The 18802-nt window shown below is 44.5% G+C and overlaps 1 protein-coding gene across 15 annotated transcripts in view; it reads left to right on the forward strand.

Annotated features, from left to right (window-relative positions):
* ZBBX (zinc finger B-box domain containing) overlaps positions 1-18802 on the forward strand; it is an 881823-nt gene that overhangs the window by 8716 nt on the left and 854305 nt on the right. For 8 of the 15 annotated variants that reach the window (XM_029616103.1, XM_029616110.1, XM_029616102.1 and 5 more), the window contains exon 2: positions 1505-1571. The exons of the other annotated variants lie outside the window; for them this stretch is intronic. The gene's annotated coding sequence lies outside the window, so the exon portion shown is untranslated. The remainder of the gene's footprint in view (positions 1-1504; positions 1572-18802) is intronic. 15 annotated transcript variants of the gene reach the window in all.

Raw genomic sequence — 18802 nt, forward strand, 5'->3', positions numbered from 1 at the left:
TACCTTTCATGAATCTGGAGATTAATGGGTGATTGGAAATTGGAAGTTCGTTAAGAGGTTCATGAAAAGCTGCTATAGCACTGATATGAACCCGTACCGAGGCGGTGGCTAATCCTGCCTCATGAAGTGTGTGCAGGTACTGTAGAAGTTGAATGGCAGTAGATGAGAGAGGATTTATATTTTTTGGAGTACACCAATTCAAGTACCGGAGCCATTTTCCCTTGTAATTGCGTCTGGTTGAAGGTTTCCTTGAAGCAATAAGGATATCTTCTACCTGTGAAGATAGGCCTAAATGGATTAGTATTTGCCTTTCAATCTCCACGCCGTGAGGTGAAGTGACTGATTCATTGGATGAAGTAGAGAGCCCCCTTACTGGGTCAGAAGACGTGGAAGGTTTTGGAGTGTTATCGGTGGACGTATGGAAAGTCTCATGAGGTACACATACCATGACTGTCTTGGCCATGCTGGGGCGATGAGAATCATGTCCGATACATCTTGAATGCATTTCTGAATTGTGCGAGAGATGAGTGGAATGGGAGGGTAGGCGTACATTAAGCCTGGTGTCCATGGAATGAGAGAGGCTTCTGGAGCGAACCGTAGGTTGCTGGGATAAATGGAGCAAAAGGTTTGGACTTGTCTGTCTCTGTAGCAAAAAGATCTATTTCAGGGAAACCCCTATTGTTGAAAAATGTTTATTGCCACTTCCGGATTCAAAGTCCATTTGTGCCGATGAAAAATCCGACTTAGACGATCTGCTATTACGTTGTCTAGACCAGGAAGATAAGTGGCTTGAATGAGTACCTGGGCTTTGATGGCCCAGTGGAGAATTCGAGTTGCTTCTTGACACAGTGTCCAGGAGCCAGACCCTCCTTCCTTGTTTATGTAAAACATGGCTACTTGGTTGTCTGTGTACACCATTAGGCTTAGTCCTCTTATTTGAACCGAGAACGTCTGCAGAGCTTTCCAAATAGCTCGTAACTCTAGCAGATTGATTTAATATGAAAACTCTTGAGGAGTCCACAGACCTTGAGATTTCATATCGCCCAGGTGGGCTCCCCAACCCTTCCTGGAGGCATCTGTGGTCAGTGTGAGCTGATGATGGGGTAAACGGAAGGGGGCCCCCAAGGAAAGGTTGCTGGGTGAGAGCCACCAGCGAATATCCTCCTTCATTGTGTTGGTAATTTGGATCTTGTAAGCAAGTGGTTGTAGAAATTGAGACCACTGGTTCTTTAGACCCCATTGTAAGCGGCACATGTGTAATCTGGTGTGGGGAACTACATAGATCGCTGCCGCCATATGTCCGAGAAGTTGCAGAACCTGGCGTGCTGATGCTTGGTTTTTGTGAAGTAAGCTGGGAGGTATGCTCTCTGCTCCACTGTATTGAGGAGAGCACCTATGAACTGAAGAATTTAAGTAGGGTGCAGGTGAGACTTCTCGTAGTTGACTAGAAATCCCAGCGTCTGAAGGCAGTTGATTGTGCGTAACTTATGTTCCTTCATTGTAGACGGATCCAACGCTACTATCAAGCAGTCGTCCAGATAAGGAAAAATTTGAATCAAAGATTTCCTGAGGTGAGCCACCACCACTGCTAGGCACTTTGTGAATACCCTTGGGGCTGAAGATAGGCCGAAAGGGAGAACCTTGTACTGGTAATGAATATTCTGCACTTGAAAACAGAGGTAACGCCAAGAAGATGGGTGAATTGGTATATGGGAATATGCATCCGTCAGATCGATGGAACATAGCCAGTCTTTGGGCTGGATCAGTGGTACTTTATTTTTGAGAGAAGTCATTTTGAATTTCTCTTTCTGGATATGTTTGTTGAGTGATTACAGATCCAGAATGGGCCGAAGACGCCCTGACTTCTTGGGAATGAGGAAGTATTGGGAATAGAACCCCTGATGATGTTGATAAAGGGGAATGATATGTATGGACTGTTGTAGGCTGAGCAACTCCGCTGTAAGGGATGTTGCATGGGACTTTCCCATTTGAGTTGGAGGGATATGAGGAAGAGAGGGGGTGGATTGAAAGTCCAGACGATAACCATTTTTTATGATGCTTAGTACCCATTGGTCTGACGTGATAGACTCCCAGTTGTTTAGGAAAAATTGAAGGTGTCCTCCTATGAAATTTGGTGGTGGTGGTGGCTCTATCAATTTCAAAAAGACGATGGCTGTTTTTGTTGGGGTGTTGGCATTTGTTTTTGTTGCCGTTGCTGTCTAGGAATGCCCCTTGAAGTAGTTTGAGATGTGTTTCTGTGAGGGACATATGATTGAGGTCTGTATTGAGAATAGGGTCTATTTTATGGTTTTGCATAATACCGACGACGGTAAGGGTAGAACCGCTCTTGAGGTTTGTGAGACTCTGCTGGAGTTGTTAGAGAAAGTACGGCAGCACTTTGTTCTTTTAGATGAGAGACTGCGTCTCCAAATTTATCCCCAAAGAGATTGTCTCCTGCGCATGGAATATCAGCAAGTTTTTCGTGTACGTCCAGTCGAATTACGCTTTCTCTAAGCCAAGCGAGACGTCTGGCCGCTATAGCAGAAGCGGATGCCCTTGCTGATGATTCAAATGACTCATAAATTGACCGTAGTAAATGCCTGAGAACTTCTTCTATATCCAAAAAGGGTTGTGGAAGTGTTTTGTCTTCCGATAAACAAATTAGACGCTGCTTTTGTAGTGACTCAAAGAGATACTAGGTTGTATAGAATTGATGGTGCTGTATCCTGGTTGCGCTCAAAATAAGAAAACTGGAAGAAATGTGACTAAGTAATAACAATATCCCAAAATAAAGTCACACATGTCACGCAATTCATTGAATGAGGTATACCCTCATAAGTGGGCCGGTGTACACTTCCGCTTAACAGCGTCTTTAACTTTTATGCACTGATGCCAATGTGGCTGCCCATTTACATTACAATCATAGGGTAACTTTTTTTTTCAAACGCGTGATTAGCGCTGCCGCTTATTTCTTAAGGCAAAACTTTATACTGCCGTTGTTTCTCAGTCTCAAATTTAACACGATTTTTTTCAAGAAATTTTTCAATAACCTCCAACTTGAAATTATATTCTTAGAAATGAATATTCTTATGAATAGATGTACTTATCTCTTTTCAATAGAAAAAAAGCTAGAGTCCATGGAGCTCATCTGCTCGCTCTGCTAACATGCCCGACACCGCTGGTGCTTCTTCAGGGGCTTGAATGAACGTTGGAGAGTAGAGCAATCTATGCGGCATATAAGAAAGCTTTCTTATATGCCGCATAGATTGGAGAACGTTGGAGAGTAGAACAATCTATGCGGCATATAAGAAAGCTTTCTTATATGCCGCATAGATTGCTCTACTCTCCAACGTTCATTCAAGCCCCTGAAGAAGAAAAACTTCGAAACACCAGCGGTGTCGGGCATGTTAGCAGAGCGAGCAGATGAGCTCTATGGACTCTAGCTTTTTCCACCTGATAAAAGGGATTCCGAAGCATATAACTGCTCAACATCAACTTCAGAGCTGACATCATTAGAGGGTTTTCTCTTTTCTTCTTTGGAGTATGCTCCACCTGTAATCTTTCTTCGCTATACACCTCATGTGCCTTGTGTACTGCGATTTTCATCTTAGATGCTCCATGCGCCGTGTTCTGTGTTTGCGCCGACTTCTGCACCGTAGAAGCGCCGTGCGTCGCCTTCTGTGGAGCTGTCTGCGCCCCAAATGCGCCATGCGTCGACTTCTGCGCTTTAGGTGCGCCGTGCATCAACTTCAGCAACGTAGGTGCGTTGTGCGTCGGCTTTTTCGCTGAAGGTGTGCCGAGTATCGGCTTCTGCGCTGCAGGTGTGTCGTGCGTCGGCTGTGCATCGTGCGCTGATTGATGCTTCGCAGATGTGCCATGCGCCGATCCATGCCTTATGGACACGCCTTGCTTCGACGCATGCACCTTGGACATGCCATGCGTTGCTCCGTGAGATCTTTTTATCGGCGTTGGAGATGTCGATGCGTCCCCCGCTTCTATACTTAGTACCTGTTGCATTCGTGCCTCTTCTCGCCCTCGCTTCACCCTCTCTACCTTGGGAGCGACTCCCTTCGGCTCTGACGGACAGATGCAGCCGTGGCTTCTCCCTGCCTCTTGGTCCCGGTGTTCCCAGGTTGGCTTGACGCTACGGATCCGCTATGTTCCTGATGACGTAAGGGCGCGCGCGTGCTCCAGACTTTGTACCAGCAAGGGCGCGAACCTCGGGGGCGTCACCCTGTAGTGACATCATCCGTTTTCACTTTAAAAGGTCTTTGCTAACCTCTAACGAGTTAGCAAGGAACTCCAACAGGACTTGCTTCAGCAGTCCATGATACTTGCAACAACGATCCGAGTCAGCGAGGGGAATCCTTCTCCACTGCTCGGCCTTTTCAAACTTACCAGGAGTACCCGCTCCATGGGGGCTCTGCTCTCTCTTCTTGATTTCAGATTGCCAAGACGGGATCCGGTACTCGCTCCTCGAGGGCCTACGTCCCTGAATACTCAGAAGACTCCTCATTGCCTGGAAGCAATCGTGGACGTGAACACAGTGAGTTCTATTGTACATAGGAATCGGTACTCGCTCCACGAGGGCCTACATTCCTATAGCTCTGAAGACTCCCTTCCGTCCAAGACGTTATCGCAGGTACAGAGATCGAGAGTTATATTGGCAAAATTGCAGATAGGAACCGGTACTCACTCCACGAGGGCCCATGTTCCTAGAATCCTTTACAGACTCTCTTGTACTCTAGAAGCCATTTCATATACAGCTATTGTGAGTTCTTATTACAGACTGTTTGTGGGAACCAGTGCTCGCCTACGGCTCCTGTTCCTGAATGTACTGAAGACTCTCTATGGCATAGAGACCATTGCAGACATCTACTATTTTGAGTGTACCATCTTGTATCCAGTATACCCTGTCTACTCACTACTTCTAGTCTCTCTCTACAGCCCAGCAACCCAGAGATTATATTCCAATATCAGAAGGACTTCAGCCCTTCCGGAGACATCAACTCACTACTGCCACCACTGGTGGTCCAGCTTCCAGCCTAATAAAGAACTATTTGTGTTTATTTCATATTCTAGCCTAGCCGGTGGTTCCTCTCAGGATCTTCCCCTGGGGGCGCTGTCATCTGCCATCGGCCCAGGGATTCACCATTTCCTCCCAGTGGTCATTCCTTACACTACTGTCACTCTGTGGGAGCCAACCATTACCGACCACTAACACCGCTTACGGAAGTATTATATAGATAGCTAACTTCTCTTTCTATGGGACTTGCCAGCAGCCTCTATATAACAGATTGCTACTCCGTAGCGGAGGCATGATAGATTGCTATCTCAGTTGTGAAGTACAATATACCTATTGTTAGCTCCTCTCCTCAGAAGAGTATCATTGAACAGACTGCCAACTCCTCTTCTCTGGGGAGTTGATCCATAACAGATTGCTAACTCCTTCCCTTACAGGAGCATCTAACAGCAGTTCGCTAACAGATTACTAACTCCGTCCTCCTGGCGAGGTAAGCACTACAGATAGCTAACTCCTCCTCTCTGGAGGAGCAGATCATGACAGATTGCTAACTCCTTCCCCTTTCAGGAGAAAAGCAGAACAGATTGCTAACTCCGCCCTCCTGGCAGGGTGAGCAATAACAGATTGCTAACTCCTCCCCTCTAGAGGAGGAGAGCGTAACAGTACCCCTGCCGGAGCTCCGGATTTTTTGAGAGGCCTTGAGGGTGTGTGAGACCCTGGCCCAGTACTGAGGGGAACTTGGTGAAATTCTGATGGGCCCAAAGAAGAAGCCCATTTTAAGTGGGCCTTACCAGTCTTTGCCTGTCCCGGCGAAGAGTGCACGGACGATGGTGGGGCCAAATTGCCTGTCCAAAGTTGATCTATTTTTGCTGCCCAGTGTCGTTGGGCCCGCGGTGACATCCTTCCGCAGTCGCAGCACGACGCTTGGTCGTGTTCCGGTCCTAGGCAAATATAGCAATAATTTATGTCCATCCGATATGGACATAATTTTGCCACATTGGCAATTTTTAAACCCAGAAGGCTTCGGAGCCATCTGGGAAGAAAATATGAGAAAAAATATGCAAAAAATTTGCCGAAGAAAATTCCTGTCAGGAAAAAATGAAGAGGAAACTAACCCCGCGTGCGATGGGCTTGCTGAAAAAAAGAAACTGAAGACGTGAGGGAATCTCGCGGAAACACGATCGCGCAGCCGCACAGAGTCAAAAGCTCTGTGCTCAGCTGAGGAAACTCCGCCTACTCGGGATCGCGACGCTCTCCTATACGACGCTTTCTGCTTTTCTGTGCACCCTCCGACTTAATATCATAGCGATATTAAGTCGGAGGTCCCGAAGAGTGTAAAAAGTTAAAAAAAAAAAAAAAAAAATAAATAAAAATTTAAATTGGGCCAGCGGCTGTCGGGCCGAAAACCGGACACTCAATTTTGCCGGCGTCCGGTTTCCAAGCCCGTGGCTGTCAGCGGGCTCGAGAACAGACGCCAGCAAAATTGAGCGTCGGCTGTCAAATCCGCTGACAGCCGCCGCTCCGGGTCAAAAGGAGGCGCTAGGGACGCGCTAGTGTCCCTAGCGCCTCCTTTTGCCCGTTTCTACCGCGCCACCTAATTTACATACTGAATCGCGCGCACCAGCGAGTGGCCGGTGTGCGCACCGGGAGAGCGGGCGTTTGTCCGCTCTCCCGCATTTTTACTGAATCGGCCCATAGGTAAGGTACTAGGACTGGTGTTTTTTTTAACATATTTCTAAATGGTCTGATCAGATATGCAAATAAAACAATGATTCCAAGTTGTTAAATCACAAGCAGATTGTGAAAAATTGCAGGAGGACCTTGTGAGACTGGGAGACTTGGTATCCAAGTGGCAGATCAAATTTAATGTGGACATGTGCAAAGTGATGCACATAGGGAAAAGTAACCCACACTGTAGTTACACAGTCTTAGGTTCTACTAAGGACAGGGACATAGATGTTGTCATGGACAATATGCTGAAAATTTCCATCAGTAAGCAGGCAGAATTAGCCATCCGATGGCCCCAAATAGACTCTTTTCTCTAAGATAGAGCTCTGAGGTCTACTGAGCATGAGTGGGAATCCCTGTGTGGGCATTGCCTCATGAAGCTCCTCATTCATTTTTTGCTGAGCTGAAGCATGGATGTGTACTCTATCCCTCCTTATGTTTTTTCTAAAATTATCAAAATTCTTTTTTTCTCTAACTTTTCTTCATTTATTGCTGCCTCGCTGCTTTAGCAGCTCCACAAAAGCACTTTTCAGTGCTAATAAAAAAGAAAATTGAAAAGGAAATCTCCTTCAAGAGACCTTGCCTCCTCGAGATGTTGCAGAAGAAAGAGCCTACAGTTAGCAGCTTCAGACTGCATTTGCGGTGTTAATGTCTATTACCGATGGCCATGAGCTCTTCTATATCTGCTTGGGCCCAGAGCATGACCAGCAAAATTATTATGCCTGTAGATAGACGTCCCTGCATTCTCAGTGCTCCAGGGCACACAGTATTGAGGAGCTTTGTAAATCTCTACAGAGTCTCCGTAGATTCTCCTCTCACAGTGCAGCCTCGTCTGCCTTGCTGGGAAAAATCTAGAGTAGCATTCTTCAAAATCTTCCCTATTGGCGCAGGTTGAAGCCACAGGGTCGAGTTCTGGCACTCATCATGTGTCAAAGAAAAAGTGCCACCAATCACTAAAGCTGCTGGAGCTTGCGTCAAAGAATCATAAACTTTAGAAGTGCGGCACCATTGGCGTAAACTGCACGAAAGACTATGGCGCACTCTGCATCGAAACACTTGATGCGTGGATTTTCAAAGCAGTCAAAGGCCAGTTCATTGCCTTGATTGATTCATGATGCATTGAGTAGCTTGATGCACAATGCATCGAATCATTTACAGTTTGATGTGTCAAAGTGATCAACACCACTGGTCTGCTCAATGGAGATGAGGTCCAAGCACTCCATCTCGGTGCACTTGATGCATGGTACATCCACAGTGAAGCACAGTACTGACTTGATGCATGCTCAAACCTTAGCTTTTCAATCACTTAGTGCACCTGGATCGATGCATTTGAGGCATGATATGCAGCAGTGATGCAGCTAACTCTTTCACTGCCACATTATCGATGCAATCTGGCAGATCCTTTGCTATCAGACTATTGTTCATCTCAGCACAGCAAGTTTAATTCTTCAAAATTCTCAAAGCAAAGTTGCCAATCTTAGTGGCAGCTCGACCAATGCAGTTGTGTACAGTCACCCTAGATTGGCAAGGGAGAGTGTACAAATATTTCTTCTCCCTTCAATCTCCAGACCAATTTCCCTGCCTCGAATATTGGGGGACTGGTATCACCTGGAGCTGCCAGATCCTATCTATATATTTATTTTATTTAAAAAAATATTTATATTCTGCCACCTCCAAAATATATTCAGGGTGAATTACAGAATGAAAACATACACAATAAAATAATAAGGAAACATATTAAAAACAAACACACTTATTATATACAAATACAACATCAGTGACTGTCCTCAAACACTTCAAATAAACATACTTTAAAATGTCTGCATGTGAATGCCAGAAGTCTGAAAAATAAGACTGGTGAGTTAGAATGTATGGCATTATATGAGAATATAGATATAATAGGTATCTTTGAGATGTGAGGAAGTAAGTTAACCAATGGAACACTGTGATATCAGAATATAAATTATATCCATATGACAGGATAGGTGAAATTGATGGAGGGTTGGCACTATATGTAAAAGCTGGCATACAATCAGGATAAAAATCCTGCAGGAAACAAATGCACTGTGGAATCCTTATGGATAGTGATTCTATGTGTGCTGGGTGAGAGTTTAGCAGTGGTGTGTACTGCCATGCACCTGGCCAAGAGGCAGAAACAGAATGTGAAATGCTAGCAGAAATTAGAAAGGCAAATTAAGTTTGTCAATACAGTAATAATGGAAGATTTCAGTTACCCCAATATTGACTGGGTTAGGGTCTCATCAGAATATGCTAGAGAGATTGTTTTTCTAGATGCTTCATGGAGCAGCTGGTCCTAGAAATGACAACGGGGACAACTACTTTAGATGCATTCCTAAGAAGAATGCATGACCTGGTGCAAGAGGTTACCGTGGAGGTGGCAGAATATAAAATTTAAAAATAGATACTCTGGTAGAATGAGGAAATTTAGAAAAAGAAAACTAAATGGAGCTGTTGTAAAAGTTAAAAATTTGCATGAGGCATGGATATTTTTTAAAAATACCATCTTGGAAGCTTACAAAATATGTATCCCATGCATTAGAAAAGGTTGAAGGGTGGTTCTCTGTACTCGTCCAAAGTTTCTGTTGAAGGTAGTCTTGATTTTCCATATCGATCAATCCATCGTATTGCCTACCTTCTTTCTTAGGCCTCTTGCTCAAGAAGGTGAAAAGCCCAACATACTCTGGACTGCATAAAACCTCCATACTATTCATTTCATATGATCCCAACAGGCTAGGAGTAGCAGTTGCTGCACAAATCTTGTCTAACTGGCTGGCTGATTGCCTTCATCACTTCTACACCATAGCAGGACTGCAAGTCATTGTCTCTGTGAAGATTCATCAGTTGAGAGCCATGGCTGCTTTCATTGGTCATTTTGAGAAGCACCTCTGAAGATATCTGCAAAGCTCGAGCTTGGTCTTCCTTTCACACCTTTACATCCCACAGCTATCTTGATTATCTCTTGAAGACCAACAGTAAATTTTGATAAGCAGTTTTGCAACCTCTTTTCTTGCTGTAGTCCACTTTCCACTATGTGGGCTGGGTTGCTTGTTAAGTAAATGCTTTGCTTCAACCCTCAGGTTGGGATTCCCCACATGTCCATGCCAATTCAGTCTGCTTATCAATGGAAAAAGTAATTTTGCTTACTGTAAATGGTATGTTCATAAATTGCAGGATGAATTAGCCATGGAATACACACCCGCTTTCCTGGAGAGTCAACTACATAGCTAGATTAGCTCTGATATAGACTGAGGAAGCTCACAAGGCAACGCCAGTGCAGGAACTTCCAAACATGCTCAGTAGAGCTCAAAGTTCTACTAGCTTGGAGAGATGAATCCATTCAGTGCCATCGGATGACATCACCTCACATGTATGTTGCACTACATTGAAATTTGTCTTGTGAACCTGCTTATTATACCTAGTAGAATCAGGTTGTAATTTTTGTTTTAATGTACTGTATTTTAGAGGAGAAAATAATTGATAGCGAAAACTTATATTCCATAAATTTTTCTTCACCCATAAAAATAGAGTGAGTGTGCAGGCGGCTCACTGGCAGTGCTCTAAACTGCCAAATGGAAAGTCCTCTGTTCAGTCCTAAAATTGGACCTTCAATGCCCTGGGTATGTTGTGGAGGCAGTATTAGCCCCTGGGGAAGTGGGGAGGTAGGGAGCAAGAAGTGGTTGTAGTTATTGTTTAAGGGTGATACTAGTGACCAGATTGAGGACCCATGATTGCAGGATTCTGGAAGAAGCCGTGGTGCGTGGTCCCTTGTTCAGGATTGTTGCTGCAATGTCTTGACTAGCTATGATTGAGTGGGGAGTTGGAAGCTGGGAAACGGGAAATAGGGTAAAATATCACTGGGTAGTAGTGACTGAAGAGTGATGGTGCCAGATCCCAGCTGTGTTTCTGATTGAGCTGGAAGTACAAAGGAGCAGGATGAAACTTGTCTGGTAAAAAAAAAAATACAATAAATATAGATAGAGGGCCTGATTCACATATATCTATGGAAAAATGTTTAGTGACTCATATTTTTGTGCATTTCAGATTTTTCAAATACTTAAATATAAAGTTCAAAGGATTCAGTCCACTATATAATCTTGTATTTTTACTGCTAGGATTTTCAGCAAAAAAGTCTGGAGAATAAGTGAGTTTTTTCTTTTTTTTGTTTAAGGAAAATTCCCCACATTTCTGAATCACCTTGACATAAAAATTAACTAGGAACTGATCAAAACTGAGATGAAGGCAGCAGTCCAGCAGCAAGATGGGGGCTTCCCAGTCTTTTGCATAGAGTGTCACATGTATGATTTTTTACCCACCGGTGAGAAGTTGTACATGTGCATGCGATGCAAAGAGCTCCTAGCTCTCAGAGAACGAGTCCGATCTCTGGAGGTTAGAGTGGCAGACCTGGAGGAGCTGAGTCAGACAGAGAGGTATATAGATGAGACCTTCAGGGACATAGTAGTCAAGTCCCAACTTCAGATTGGCAGCCCTGGTGCTGCCTTGGAGGAAGAAGGTCTCATGATGGGAGAGCATCAACCAGGTGCAGCAGGAAAGGATCCTGTAGCAAGGACTTGCTCTCCAGGTGATGCATTGTCCTTTCGCACTGAGGATATCTCCCCAAGGCCTACTGCCCAGGAGGGAAGGGTTAGGTCGGCTGTCATAGATGGCGATTCGATTATTAGGAATGTAGATAGCTGGGTGGCTGGTGGGCGTGAGGATCGCCTGGTAACATGCCTACCTGGTGCGAAGGTGGCGGACCTCGTGCGTCACCTAGATAGGATTTTAGACAGTGCTGAGGAGGAGCCGGCTGTCGTGGTACATGTGGGCACCAACGACATAGGAAAATGTGGGAGGGAGGTTCTGGAAACCAAATTTAGGCTCTTAGGTAGAAAGCTTAAATCCAGAACCTCCAGGGTAGCATTCTCTGAAATGCTCCCTGTTCCATGCGCAGGTCACCAGAGGCAGGCAGACCTCCGGAGTCTCAATGCGTGGATGAGACGATGGTGCAAGGAAGAGGGATTCAGTTTTGTTAGGAACTGGGGAACCTTTTGGGGAAGGGGGAGTCTCTTCCGAAGGGATGGGCTCCACCTTAACCAGGGTGGAACCAGACTGCTGGCGCTAACTTTTAAAAAGGAGATAGAGCAGCTTTTAAACTAGAACAAAGGGGAAAGCCGACAGTCGCTCAGCAGCGCATGGTTCAGAGAGAGGTATCTTCAAAGGATACTAATGATGCATTAGGGCATCCTGACAGTGAGGTTCCAATAATTAGAAAAATAGTCCAAGTGCCTGTAACTAAAAACTCACCTGAGCTAAAAAAAATTCTAACTTATCCCTATCAATTAAAAAGCAGAATGAAAATACAAACAAAAAACAAACTTTGAAATGTTTGTATGCTAATGCCAGAAGTCTAAGAAGTAAGATGGGAGAATTAGAATGTATAGCAGTGAATGATGACATAGACTTAATTGGCATCTCAGAGACATGGTGGAAAGAGGATAACCAATGGGACAGTGCTATACCGGGGTACAAATTATATCGCAATGACAGAGAGGAGTACCCGGGAGGAGGTGTGGCGCTTCATGTCCGGGATGGCATAGAGTCCAACAGGATAAACATCCTGCATGAGACTAAATACAAAATTGAATCTTTATGGGTAGAATCCCTTGTATGTCGGGGAAGACTATAGTGATAGGAGTATACTACCATCCACCTGGTCAAGATGGTGAGACGGACAGGGGTAGATTTTTAAAAAAAGCGTGTTCGCGTACTTTTGTTTGCGCACCAGGCGCAAACAAAAGTACGCTAGATTTTATAAGATACGCGCGTATCTTCTAAAATCCTGGATCGGCGCGCGCAAGGCTGCTGATTTTGGGCACCCAGTGCGCGCCAAGCCGTGCAGCCTGTCTCCGTTCCCTCAGAGGCCGCTCTGAAATCGGAGCGGCCTTGGAGGGAACTTTCTTTCGCCCTCCCCTCACCTTCCCCTCCCTTCCCCTACCTAACCCACCCCCCCGGCCCTATCTAAACCCCCCCTACCTTTATCCACGGATTTACGCCTCCCGGAGGGAGACGTAAATCCACGCGCGCCAGCGGGCTGCTGGCGCGCCGAGACACAACCCGGGGGCGGTTCCGGAGGGCGCGGCCATGCCCCCCGAAACGCCCCGGGCCGAAATCACGCCCCTGGTCCCGCCCCGCCCCCGAAACACTGCGTCATCGGGTCCCGCCCCGACACGCCCCCTTCCAAAAACCCCGGGACCTACACGCGTCCCGGGGCTCTGTGCGCGCCGGCGGCCTATGGAAAATAGGCGCGCAAGGCCCCGCTCGCATAAATCCAGGCGGGTTTACGCTAGCAGGGCTTTTAAAATCCGCCCGACAGTGAAATGCTAAGAGAAATTAGGCAAGCTAACCAAATTGGTAGTGCAGTAATAATGGGAGACTTCAATTACCTAGTATAGAAAAACGTGGTGTTTGATAGTTTTAGCCAATCACAACGCTATATAAATCTTTGTCAATATTTATACTATGTGTTTGAAGACAAAATCTTTGTCAATGTTTATACTATATATTTAAGGACCATCATACCACCCCCAGTGCTTACAAGTTATACTTGCACTTTCTGCACTTTCACAGGGTCATGTTTAATCAATTGGTCCGACCAATATCAATGTTCAATTTTTTCTTTTCTTTTTGCTATATAGTAAAAAAGGCAACTTTCCTTATTCTCGGGGTTATTAGTCCCAGGGCTGTCGGAGGCACTTGTCCGACGCGCGCGTTTCGCCAAAGCTGCTTCAGAGACATCTGTTTCCGGCTCTCCAGGTCCAGCACTTCCCCTCACTTAACGGGGTATCTAAACAGCATTTGTTTCTTCCCAAATGCTGCAAAGGTCCATGAATTTTTCGGACACCGACGCCTTCTCCCTGCTCAAAAATTTTTGAGCAGGGAGAAGGCGTCGGTGTCCGAAAAATTCATGGACCTTTGCAGCATTTGGGAAGAAACAAATGCTGTTTAGATACCCCGTTAAGTGAGGGGAAGTGCTGGACCTGGAGAGCCGGAAACAGATGTCTCTGAAGCAGCTTTGGCGAAACGCGCGCGTCGGACAAGTGCCTCCGACAGCCCTGGGACTAATAACCCCGAGAATAAGGAAAGTTGCCTTTTTTACTATATAGCAAAAAGAAAAGAAAAAATTGAACATTGATATTGGTCGGACCAATTGATTAAACATGACCCTGTGAAAGTGCAGAAAGTGCAAGTATAACTTGTAAGCACTGGGGGTGGTATGATGGTCCTTAAATATATAGTATAAACATTGACAAAGATTTTGTCTTCAAACACATAGTATAAATATTGACAAAGATTTATATAGCGTTGTGATTGGCTAAAACTATCAAACACCACGTTTTTCTATACTAAGTTATTCCAATCGTGGGATTGTTCATTAAGAGATTTTTTGTGTTTGGTTTAGACTTCAATTACCCCAATATTGACTGAGTAAATGTATCATCGGGACACGCTAAAGAAATAACGTTCCTGGATGGAATAAATGATAGCTTTATGGATCATTTGGTTGAGGAACCAATGAGAGAGGGAGCAATTTTAGATCTAATTCTCAGTGGAGCACAGGACTTGGTGAGAGAGGTAACGGTGGTGGGGCCGCATGGCAATAGTGATCATAATATGATCAAATTTGATTTAATGACTGGAAGAGGAACAGTGTGCAAATCCACGGCTCTCGTGCTAAACTTTCAAAAGGGAAACTTTGATAAAATGAGAAAAATTGTTGGGAAAAAACTGAAAGGAGCAGCTACAAAAGTAAAAAATGTCCAAGAGGCGTGGCCATTTTTAAAAAATACCATTCTAGAAGCACAGTCCAGATGTATTCCACACATTGAGAAAAGTGGAAAGAAAGCAAAACGATTACCAACATGGTTAAAAGGGGAGGTGAAAGAAGCTATTTTAGCCAAAAGATCTTCATTCAAAAATTGGAAGAAAGATCCAACAGAAGAAAATAGGATAATGCATAAAAGTTGGCAAGTTAAATGTAAGACATTGATAAGACAGGCTAAGAGAGAATTTGAAAAGAAGTTGGCTGTAGAGGCAAAAACTCACAGTAAAAACTTTTTTAAATATATCCGAAGTAGAAAGCCTGTAAGGGAGTCAGTTGGACCATTAGATGATCGAGGGGTTAAAGGGGCACTTATAGAAGATAAGGCCATCGCAGAAAGATTAAATGATTTCTTTGCTTCGGTGTTTACTGAAGAAGATGTTGGAGAGGTACCCGTAATGGAGAAGGTTTTCATGGGTAATGATTCAGATGGACCGAATCAAATCACGGTGAACCTAGAAGATGTGTAGACCTGATTGACAAACTGAAGAGTAGTAAATCACTTGGACCGGATGGTATACACCCCAGACTTCTGAAGGAGCTAAAAAATGAAATTTCAGACATATTAGTAAAAATTTGTAACTTATCATTAAAATCATCCATTGTACCTGAGGACTGGAGGATAGCAAATGTAACCCCAATATTTAAAAAGGGCTCCAGGCGCGATCTGGGAAACTACAGACCGGTTAGCCTGACTTCAGTGCCAGGAAAAATAGTGTAATGTGTTCTAAACATCAAAATCACAGAACATATAGAAAGGCATGGTTTAATGGAACAAAGTCAGCATGGCTTTACCCAAGGCAAGTCTTGCCTCACAAATCTGTTTCACTTTTTTGAAGGAGTTAATAAACATGTGGATAAAGGTGAACCGGTAGATGTAGTATACTTGGATTTTCAGAAGGCGTTTGACAAAGTTCCTCATGAGAGGCTTCTAGGAAAAGTAAAAAGTCATGGGATAGGTGGCGATGTCCTTTTGTGGATTGCAAACTGGCTAAAAGACAGGAAACAGAGAGTAGGATTAAATGGACAATTTTCTCAGTGGAAGGGAGTGGACAGTGGAGTGCCTCAGGGATCTCTATTGGGACCCTTACTTTTCAATATATTTATAAATGATCTGGAAAGCAATACAGTGAGTGAGATAATCAAATTTGCAGATGACACAAAATTGTTCAGAGTAGTTAAATCACAAGCAGATTGTGATAAATTGCAGGAAGACCTTGTGAGACTGGAAAATTGGGCATCCAAATGGCAGATGAAATTTAATGTGGATAAGTGCAAGGTGATGCATATAGGGAAAAATAACCCATGCTATAATTACACAATGTTGGGTTCCATATTAGGTGCTACAACCCAAGAAAGAGATCTAGGTGTCATAGTGGATAACACATTGAAATCGTCGGTTCAGTGTGCTGCGGCAGTCAAAAAAGCAAACAGAATGTTGGGAGTTATTAGAAAGGGAATGGTGAATAAAACGGAAAATATCATAATGCCTCTGTATCGCTCCATGGTGAGACCGCACCTTGAATACTGTGTGCAATTCTGGTCGCCGCATCTCAAAAAAGATATAATTGCGATGGAGAAGGTACAGAGAAGGGCTACCAAAATGATAAGGGGAATGGAACAGCTCCCCTATGAGGAAAGACTAAAGAGGTTAGGACTTTTCAGCTTGGAGAAGAGACGAATGAGGGGGGATATGATAGAGATGTTTAAAATCATGAGAGGTCTAGAACGGGTAGATGTGAATCGGTTATTTACTCTTTCGGATAGTAGAAAGACTAGGGGGCACTCCATGAAGTTAGCATGGGGCACATTTAAAACTAATCGGAGAAAGTTCTTTTTTACTCAACGGACAATTAAACTCCGGAATCTGTTGCCAGAGGATGTGGTTAGTGCAGATAGTATAGCTGTGTTTAGAAAAGGATTGGATAAGTTCTTGGAGGAGAAGTCCATTACCTGCTATTAAGTTAACTTAGAGAATAGCCACAGCCATTAGCAATGGTAACATGGAATAGACTTAGTTTTTGGGTACTTGCCAGGTTCTTATGGCCTGGATTGGCCACTGTTGGAAACAGGATGCTGGGCTTGATGGACCCTTGGTCTAACTCAGTATGGCATTTTCTTATGTTCTTATGGTATCACTATGCCTTTTGGGTACATGTTACACTTTTACGTACACTTTATCACAAGCCTCAAATCTCATTGACTATTCTCTCTCACACCTTGTAAATATGTTTGCTCTTAGAACTCTCACAAATAATCATAAGGTCATTCCTGTTTGGGAATACTTCAGATAAATGCCATTGTACTGACACACATTCTTCAGGGTTAACACGAACTAAAAATTCTTTTTGATTTACTACCTTTAATTTTTGATTTTGCCATTCTTGATTTCAGGATGCATTTATTTGTGAAGGTGCTGATGTGTTAGGTGTTTGTGGATGTTGGTGACACATATGGATATAATAGGTTAGAGACTACGCCTGGGGAATTTGTGTAAAAAAAACTAAATGAAAAAAAAAATAAAAATTCTGCAAAATGTTGTATATTTCATATTTGTCAAAATTAACACAGTATAAATCACTGAGTAATTAACTTTCCTGTTCATACCCCAGATCAGTTCAGACACCTTGGTTTTTCATCCCTATCAACAGATAGAGAAGAAAAGCATTACTGACACTGTGCTACGTAAGATAGCATGCCACCTGCAGTCCCTCAATAATTTTCTGTCTTCAGCATGTGGTAGAGGTGCAAAACCTGCAGTCGGATGTTCTAGTGGAAGAATTACTCCCAGGGGTGGCCAGGTTTTCACGTAGATAAGCAGCTGAATTAGCCATGCTGTCTGGGTGCATCCTCCATGCCACTAGGTGGTGGAGCTCTCTAAGTCTCTCAAAGTCTTACAGCTAGGTGCTGCCTCCTGTATCCTGACAGGATTACCTCAGGCTCCCCAGTCAGTTTTTTTCCGCGAGAACGTTAGGTACGCTGAGCTCTTTCTCCAGGAAAAAAGTCTTTAAAAGTTTACAAGTTTTCAGAAAAAACACCACAGGTAAAACAACTACAGAATCTACGACATCAGATGCCTTGTCCAGGATTAAAGTCTTGTTCCTGTGGCAAGTTAATGTTGGCTACAGATAGCCACATCTCCTGCCACTTCTGCCTCAGGATCCATGGCCAGTTGACTTGTGAGGATTGCAAGAAAATGTCCCCTCAGGACCGGAGGCAGAGAGAACAACATGAGCTGAGATCCAGGACTTCGGGCTCTTATGCCTCTTCAGAAGTCTCTGTCCGATCAGTTCCAGCTCTAACACTGAAGAAGAAGTCCCCTTTGAAGCACAGGGCCTCTTCCGTTGACCCCCCCCAGGTCAGGTCATCGACTGCTAAGTGCCAGCCTGAAATCGGCTCTGAACGTGGGGGATGCGTCGGTGGCATCGCGGCCGCATGCTTCACCGACGCGGGCATCAAGATCGACGCATCGACCCTGGCTTCGAGCCGAAGCCTCGAAGCACTGATGCACCAAGAACAGATCGACGCATCGAAGCACCAACACATCGACGCATTGAAGCATCGACGCATCGGCGCAGAGAATTGCTATGTTACCGGCGCAAACACCTTTACTTGACGCATTCGACGCTGTATTGACTCATTCAGCACAGAAACTCCCTAAGAAGCGTCACTCAGGTCACAAAAGACGCAGAGAGGCTTCACTAACACTGGAGATGAGTTCTCATCAACCCACATCTCCACTTCCTATTTTGGACGAGTCCCCGCTATCACTTGAGGCTCTATCTCATATTTCCATTGACTCCAATGGTGCTGACGATTCTCCTTCACCACAAGAGGATCTACTTCCACCCATCCTTCCACCCTTCGTAGACCTCCACTAGATCAGTCTACGTCAGGGTTGTCAAATCAAGTATTTCCCAGATTACTACTCTTCTGACTCAATTTCTACAGTCAATAGAGAAATCTAATGTACCACCACAACTGCTTCCTTCCATACCACAAGCAGATCCGGTACAACTGGTAAAGGTACCTCCAGCACCACGGGATGTCTCAACCTCCCCCATGTCTCACTTGGAGGATTCTTCTTCCAATTCATCAACTGGTTACCCGTTTGACCAAGACGAAATACCTCTGGAGTCTTCTTCACCTCCTGA

Source organism: Rhinatrema bivittatum, chromosome 9 (assembly GCF_901001135.1).
Source record: "Rhinatrema bivittatum chromosome 9, aRhiBiv1.1, whole genome shotgun sequence".
NCBI lineage: Eukaryota > Metazoa > Chordata > Amphibia > Gymnophiona > Rhinatrematidae > Rhinatrema > Rhinatrema bivittatum.